This window comes from Procambarus clarkii, chromosome 21, assembly GCF_040958095.1.
Source record: "Procambarus clarkii isolate CNS0578487 chromosome 21, FALCON_Pclarkii_2.0, whole genome shotgun sequence".
NCBI lineage: Eukaryota > Metazoa > Arthropoda > Malacostraca > Decapoda > Cambaridae > Procambarus > Procambarus clarkii.
The window spans coordinates 23,223,763-23,232,422 of NC_091170.1; positions in this window are offsets into that span (position 1 = coordinate 23,223,763).

Genomic DNA, 8,660 nt, shown 5'->3' on the forward strand with positions numbered 1-8,660 from the left:
ACGTCCTCACCGTTTCTGTTGCAAGCAACATTAGACACACATTTGAGGAAGTCAAATAGCCCTTATAAGGCAGACATTAGCGACAACTTGTATGTTGACAATTTCCAGGGAACTACTAATGATCAAACCAATTTGGTAGAAATCTACCATGAGGCTAACCGTGAGCTATTAGGAGCCAATATGCCACTACAGTCATGGGCCTCAAATAATGAATTACTAAACCAGGTAATCGAGAAAGAATTTCCAGGTTATCAGGTACCCAATCAATTAAAGGTTCTAGGCGTGGAATGGAACACAAGTACTGACGAGATGAATGTCAAGTCAGTACAAACCGATAACTCAACCCTTACCATGAGAACATTTCTTTCGTTTGTCAGTCAACCATTTGACCCTTTAGGCTTACTTAGTCCTATATTAATAAGGGGCAAACTCCTAATGCAAGAGTGCTGGCAGAAACATATGGGATGGGATGATCCGTTACCAAGTGAGTTACAAGCTAAATGGCAGATACTCTCAACGGATTTTAATCAGTTAGGTGTTTTGAAATTTCCTCGTAATGCTTCAGGACCAAACTTACCCACCAATTTGCACGTTTTCTGCGATGCCTCTGGCAAAGCATATGGCGCTGTAGCCTACTTAGTTAATAGTGCTCAATCAATTTTGCTCACATCTAAAGCAAGAGTTGCTCCCATTAAGAAGAGATCTTTACCTCAAATGGAGTTGACTGCATTGCTGGTGGGAGTAAGATTGGCTCATTGCCTGACAAAGACCTTCAATAATATCCACTTTGGTGAGATTGTCGTGTGGTCAGACAATGAGGCAGTCTTACAATGGGTAAGAAACAACAACAACAAGACTCCCTACGTCAGTAATCGTGTTAGGGAGATTCATGAGTTATCTGCTGGATATAAATTCAGACATGTTCCTACTAAGGACAATCCTGCAGATTATTTATCTCGAGGATTAACACTAAAACAACTTATCGAGTCTTCGCTGTGGTTCAATGGACCTTCATGGCTTGTTGGTGGTCAGTGGCCCAAACAAAAGCCACAAGTCATAGTGACCAATATCACCACTCCCATGAAAGAACCAGAACCTCAACGAATCTTAGCCATTGATCCTCACAATTATTCTAACTTAAGTAAGTTATTAAGAGTGACTGCACATGTGTTTGATTTTCTTGCTAAGATAGGAATTCGACATAAGTTTCCCAATCCTATCCTCTACTGGATCAAACGTGCACAACAAGAGACATATGGAAGCGAGTATGAACATCTTCCAGATAAATTAACTACGTCTCTAGGTATCTGGTATGATGCCAACACTCATAATATACTAAGATGTGGAGGACGTTTGCTTCATGCAAAAATTGATCTGGACACAAAGAATCCAATTCTTCTACCACGTCACCACATCATCACCAAACTTCTAGTTTTACATCACCATCAATATGGTACTTTACATGGTGGAGTGTTAGATACTCTCACCGACCTTAGACAGAAGTACTGGCTTCCTCAAGGTCGTCAGACAGTCAAGTCAATTATTAAATTCTGTGTAATCTGCAAAAGATACGATGCTAGAGTATGTCCTTACCCAGGACCTCCACCACTCCCTGAAGAAGGAGTGGTTCATCTTCGTCCTTTTGAAACCACTGGTGTTGATTACACAGGAGCCTTACTTCTCACTGGCAACCCAGATAAGATACCAGTGAAAGCTTACATTTGCCTTTTTACGTGTGCTACAACCAGAGACGTACATTTAAAAGTGACTTCAGATATGAGTGCTGAGGCCTTCATCCAAGCCTTCCGCAGATTTGCAGCTCGCAGACCTTGTCCCAAACTAATGATATCGGACAATGGTTCCAATTTTGTGGCAGGAGAAGCCTGTCTGCGAGAAGTCTGGAATCATCCAGAAGTACAGTCAGTCCTGCAGAGACGACAATGTCACTGGAAATTTATAGCACCAAGAGCCCCTTGGCAAGGTGGGTTTTATGAGCGAATGATAGGCACAGTCAAGAAGTGTTTAAGAAAAACTTTACACAGACAAAAGGTCAGTTACTCCGAGCTCCAAACCATTGCTGTGGAAATCGAGGCGCGAGTCAATAACCGCCCATTAACATACCTGTCTGATGATTTCTCCCAGAGAGAACCTCTGAGTCCCTCACACTTGATACATGGAGGTCTACTGAGCCCTCTCATCCCTTTAGCCGAAGAGGACCCCGTAGACCCGTCACATGTAACCAGAGGTGACTTGGTGGAAAGCTACCAGCATCTCTCAAGGGTTATTAACAGGTGGAATGAGGTGTGGACTCGAGAGTACCTCACAGCTCTACGAGAGTACCACTACGGAGCTTCGAGTCCTTATAATAAAGTGCAACTTAAACCAGGGGACCTGGTACTAGTCGACAGTGATGGACCAAGGTCAGAGTGGCCCATAGGCAAAATTGTTGCCATTCACCCAGATCATCAAGGTGTCCTGAGAGTAGTGAAAGTTTTATGCCGAGGCAACACTACTCTAAAAACTTTAGAGAAGTTGGTTCCTCTCGAATTGGCTGAACGAGAGTATCAACCAGAACCAGTTTCTCCAGTAGTTTCCGAGGACAGGAATTCTGTTCCACTGAGCAACCGCCCCACTAGAGCTGCTGCTCAACAATGTAAGCGGAGACTACAAACCTATTACAGCTCTGACCAAGAGTAAATCCCTTTACCTCCAATTTAAGCAACCATGATGATACTGTGGTGTGGTGTCAAGTAACAAACCATTACAAGTCACTATGACCCAGGACATTCTTATCACAGTAAATTCTCTGTTATTTGAATTGTGTGATTTAAATCTTTAATTGTTGTATAGGCTATGAATAACGTTATTTATCTAGAGTATCTGAGAGTTTGCAGACTTTGAGACTTTGTAAAATACACATTACATGTCATAGCGACACCAGTCCCAGAGTCTATTGTAAGCTTTCTTAATTATCAACTTTGGGTAATTCTTAATAACATGTTCCATTTAACATGAAATCAGCAAAACTTAAGTTTCTTGTATGTCCTTGACAAATACGGGACATTCGTTATGTGTGTACTAACATACTAACATACTAATATACTAATATTAATACCAACTTCGGGGTGGGTGTGTCCGTACTCCACATTACACTGCGACCCGAAAATTCTCCCCCCAGAGTTATGTTGGAAATTTCCAACAATAACACAAAACTGTTGTATTATTATTAATTATTACTAAATCCACTAATCACTGTAGTAATTAAAATTAAGCAAACGTAGAGTTCACATGTACTAATAATTACATCTGTGCAATAAGGCTAGAATTCTTACGTCACCAGACGCCAGTATTGCGTCAGATTCCATTATAATAAACACATCTATAACCAGTGTCAGAGAATTGAGTTTGATTCTCTATAAAACAACGGAGTTCTGTGTGATAATTATTTACAGATAAACTGATTCCCAACTAATGCCAAATAGAGCGTTTATAGTTATAACTGTTATCTGGTACTAAATTTAATGTCATGCGTGAATGCCCTGGAGAGACTTTAATTCATCTCCATTGTTCGTTTACTATCGTAAAACGGGCAAATAATAATATTTAACTCCTCTGAATAATAAACCCGTCCTTATCCGAGCATTTCAATCACAACTGCGAGAAATGATATTATTCGTAGTAAATAATTTGTGTATCAAATGCGGGACGCGGAGCGGGGAAGGAGGAGAGGCCATTACCCAATCGGACTGACCACGAGACGCTCCGACTGGAGAGGACGGCACCGAGAGTGTGTGTAGGCGTCCACGAGGGAAGAAAGTCGCCACTGTGAGGTGTGAAGATTAGTTGCAGAATATAGCAACTTAGCTGGTGTCAGTGTCACGGGAACCTGTTAATTTGTTCCGTGTAGCCCAACGTGACCGGCCAGAGAAGCGCGTCAACATCTAGGCTAGGCTCGACACCATGTGTCCGTTATTACGACGCCAAAACCTAGGACGCGAACTTCGGCAAGCCTTAACTTACACAGTGCCCTATTAGCTAAGTACCTTTATTCCCATTTGATGCATCATTTTGGAGGGGTTATAGCTGGGTAGCTTGTCGTTACGCCGAGCGACTATAAAAAACCACAGCGTGTGTGAAGAATTCCCCGAGCTGTCATTTCCCATGTTAATCATCTCCCAGTGTTCCATGATGAGTTTAGGAGATTCCGAGGATGAGTCATAACCGATGTTGGAAAACGTCTTCAAGCTAAGACCCTTTCCGTATTCCTTAAATTACATTATCTGTAGTATATTATTCTTGAGGATCACTGTTTTCTGGATTAACATGTGTTTATTATAATCATTAATTTCTTATGTTCATAATCTATGTTCTTATTGGTGATTGTTTTATTGATTCTATAATTGGTCATAGGATTAGGTTTATTGCATAATGAACTGGTGTACGAACCACACTAGTTCCTAGACATATATGAAGTTCTAGTAATACCCCCCCCCCCCCCCCAATGTAGGTGTTTGAGGCTTTGATTCAGTTAAATTATATACAGCCCATTAATTATGCAAGTGATTATATTCTCTAGTATTTATCCATAGTTACTGATTCATCTAGAAATTTCTAATGATCACATTTTATTAGTTTCCCTCTTTACTATAAAAGCAGGTGGTCCTTCGTAATTGATTTTCATTACATTAATATTTAAATAAATAGAGTCAAGCCCCAAATGTCCCACAATATGGTCCTTATCGAACCGGATAAACATAAATTATAGTTATAAACACTAATTAGTAATAACTAATCCTTGTGTGATGTAGTCTAGACTAACCATTTAATTAATTGGGTCTGCCAACAGCGTAACACATGTGGGAACCGACCTGTGAGATTTATATTTATTTAATTTATATGAATTTATATTTACGTTAATTTGTATACTTCGATAGCAATTTGTATGATGTTAAGTGGACTGTATTTCTGCAATAATCTCTTAATCTCACAAATCGATCCTCTACACATTAGGGGGGGTTTATATTTATATATATGCAGCCAATCAAACTACAGTATTAACTACATACATTGAAAAGGTTCCTTATCTTATAGTACAGCAGGTTAGTCCACCAGGTATAACTAGGGTGTAGACACCAAATTATCCTCTTTGAGGTAGCTTCCATCACCCAGTAACTGGTGCACAAAATCTTGCTTCCTCGTCTTGACCTGTCAAAAGTGCGCTAGCTGTGAATCCAGAATCCTATATATGACAAGCTATATCAGAGAAAACACTATACATGGAACAATAAAGACCTGGCTTAATTACCTTTAGTTTGAGGCGATTTCGTGATCTAACCGGGGCACCCTATATCCTGACATTAATGGCCATAAATGAATGATAAACGGGTTTCGGATAGACACTTAACTTGAATTTGTAGACAGCGTGTTGACAATGGTACACCTTTGGTTTCCATAACACTACGTCCAAGTAAAATTAACAGGAGCCGAATTTGCTCCCGTGAGCCTCTGGTCTAGTATAAACAATGGCTGCCCTCCTTCCCCACTGACGCCTGGCTTACATTGTCCAGATGACGGAAAGTGATAGAAGGGTCACATTTACTCTACTTTAATATTGATAATTAAGTTAATTTATATAAGATGTTTTTATGATGGTAAAGTCCAAAGACTAATGTATTTAAGAATAATTCCCACCATAATAGGTGGTGAATTATAATAGTGTGTGGTGATGATATCCCGTTTTCTTTAGACGGTAATTCCACTACAAGTTACGTTTTCTATGGTTAACTTGTTTATACAACACAGATATTATCTGTCTGTATGATATTAAATGGTGTCGGATTTTCCGACAACACATAAGTTAGTCTAAGTCACACCAATTCATTGCTACTTTCACTTCATGTATAAGGTAGCACTCGTGGGACACAGTCAATTACCCACAACACTTAGGCCTACACTTCATACTGAAGTATGAATCTTTAGGTCACCAGGAGCATCAGCTCATAACCTTTATATGTTTTCACTTGTGTGTGCAAGTGCACACTTATAAAAACAAAAAACCCAAAAATACAGCACAATTATATTCACCTTACTGCACCACAATAATCTTTACCAATCTTATTAGGTAGAATTTAGGCTGAGATTGTGCTGAATTTGGTACAAGCCCAGACTAAATAAATTTATAGTTCTTAGGTAGGAATTATCACGACTAGACTTAAGCTAGTCAGTAGTGTATGTATTATACCATTTGTGCTGACCCTATCCAGGGTGGGATTAAATTTTGAGATAACTCTGATTGGAGTGTCTCCATAATATTTCTCTTGTACTCATTATTTGTGTATCTATTTTGTGTATTGCTGGATGATCCCCATTACCTCTAATGGTGATATAGAAGAGCTAACCGGACGAGAACTAATGGTGAAGTTCAGACAATGCACAAAATATCTAGCTACTTGTTGTTAGGTAGGTACATTTAACCTCAAGTGAGGTAGAGTATAAATTAGCCACATTAAATTAGGCTACATTTAATGTTACTTGTCCACTAATGAGCAAGTACCCAAGCTTCATTAGTAATACATATACTAATCCCATGAAGTTTAGACCCAAGCCCAACATGGCTACTCCTGAGCAATTAAGGAGAACCTATATTGGCCTTAAAGGTCATTTAACCAGACTAATTAACAAGGCTGAGGGCTTATCTAAAGAAACTCCCATTGACTCTTATCACTTAGAGACATCAGTAAGAGTAGCTGATCTGAAATTTGATCACGTTAAGTCTACAAGTCAGTCTTATATTACTCTACTGAATACCATAGAAACTGATCCTGATGAAGTAAGTCAAATTATAGACGATATCTCCCAGTATGAAGATGAGACTCAAGATAAACTTTACATGCTATCTAAACTAGCAAAACAATCTAAATCCAATACCAATAATACAATGTCTCAATTCAGTAACCAACTACCAGAGGTTCGTTTACCTACTTTAGACTTACCTACATTTTCAGGATTAGATACAGAAAATTGGGATAATTTTTGGACTTCATTTTAAGTTCATATACATAAGAAACCGTCTCTTGACAAGGTTTCTAAATTCTCGTACCTACTTAGTCTTCTCAAAGGAGAGGCTAAAAAGGTCATACATAACCTAACTCTCGATGAGAGTATTTATGAGGAAGCTATAAAACTGTTGAAGTTGAACTATTCCAACAAAGAATTGAGTATAGCTACCCTCTATTACCAATTGCTAGATCTGAATGCATCAAATAGTAGACCAGAGTCACTTCAAAGCTTCAGACTAGAAGTAGAGTCTCTAGTAAAGGCCTTAGGTACTAAAGTTGATATACCAGCTTCAGAATGGTCAATCAAGTTACTTTTGCAGAGGAAATTACCTCGAAATGTCTTAACAGAGCTCTGCTGCTCGCTATAACACCGAGTTTCTCACTCTTGACCAAATATTCGAGGGATTGAGAATAACGGTTAACAGGTTGAAGACTCATGATAAAATTAAACCTGAGTCTAAACCAACTAATACTGACACTTCAGTCATACCCAAACCGACTTTGAATAAGTCTAACAAATATAAATCTAAGACTACTCCATCCACTGGGAAAAGAAGTGGAAATGTAAGTACTTATTCGGTGTCTCCTTCTGAGATAACCAATGACTTGTCTACTAAAGAGACCAAGTCAAACAAAGATAGAAGGTGTCTGTTCTGCAATCAAGGACATACCACCTACCAATGCTCTGTTTATCCTACTTATAATACTAGGATTAAAACGTTGCAAGAAATACACAAGTGCACCAGATGCATGGGCTCTCATGATCCCAAAAAATGTGTAGTGCAGCTAAGCTCCTGCAATAGATGCAATCAAGGTGTACATCACTACGCCTTATGTAGAAAATCTTCTACACCACCCATGACCACTGGGGAGAATTCCACGAATTCTACCACAGTACAATATTGCAAAGTGCATCAAGAAATAAATGTACTTGCTACTGAGTCAGGCAATAATACCACTCTGCCTACAGCTCAACTTAGACTAATAAACAGGAGATCTAGAGTTAACACCAGAGGTCTTTTTGATCAAGGATCACAGAAAACCTTCATTACACAACAGTTAGTAGAGCAGTTAAAATTAAAACCTGCCAAAAGTGTGAGGTTAAATATTTCTGGTTTCTTGACGAATAGTGGACCTCGTGAATACCAAGTAGTTAAGGTATTAGTGAGACTTGGATCTTCCACTAGTCCAATACAAGCGGTAGTAGTAGATAAACTTCCTACAGACCTGCAGGTCACAGGATTAGCTCGCACTGCGAAACATCTTAGACGAACCCGCATGAGGCTAGCAGATTACAAAATAAATTCTGACTGCCTCACTGATGTTGGAATACTTATAGGCGCGGATCATTATTACAAATTTATAACTGGATGCACCAGACAACACGGAATGAATTTGTTGTCATCTGCTGGAGACAAATTGCTTACTGGACCGGTGCTTTTCCGACAAAATCCAGCGTCAACAAACCAACAATCTAATAATATAATCTAATAAATCTAATAATATAATCTAATAATATAATCTAATAAAATAGAACAGACTACAGAGGTCGAGAGCGCTGCCTCGAGAACGCTGAAGCCATTCTGGAGCAGCAGAACGGAA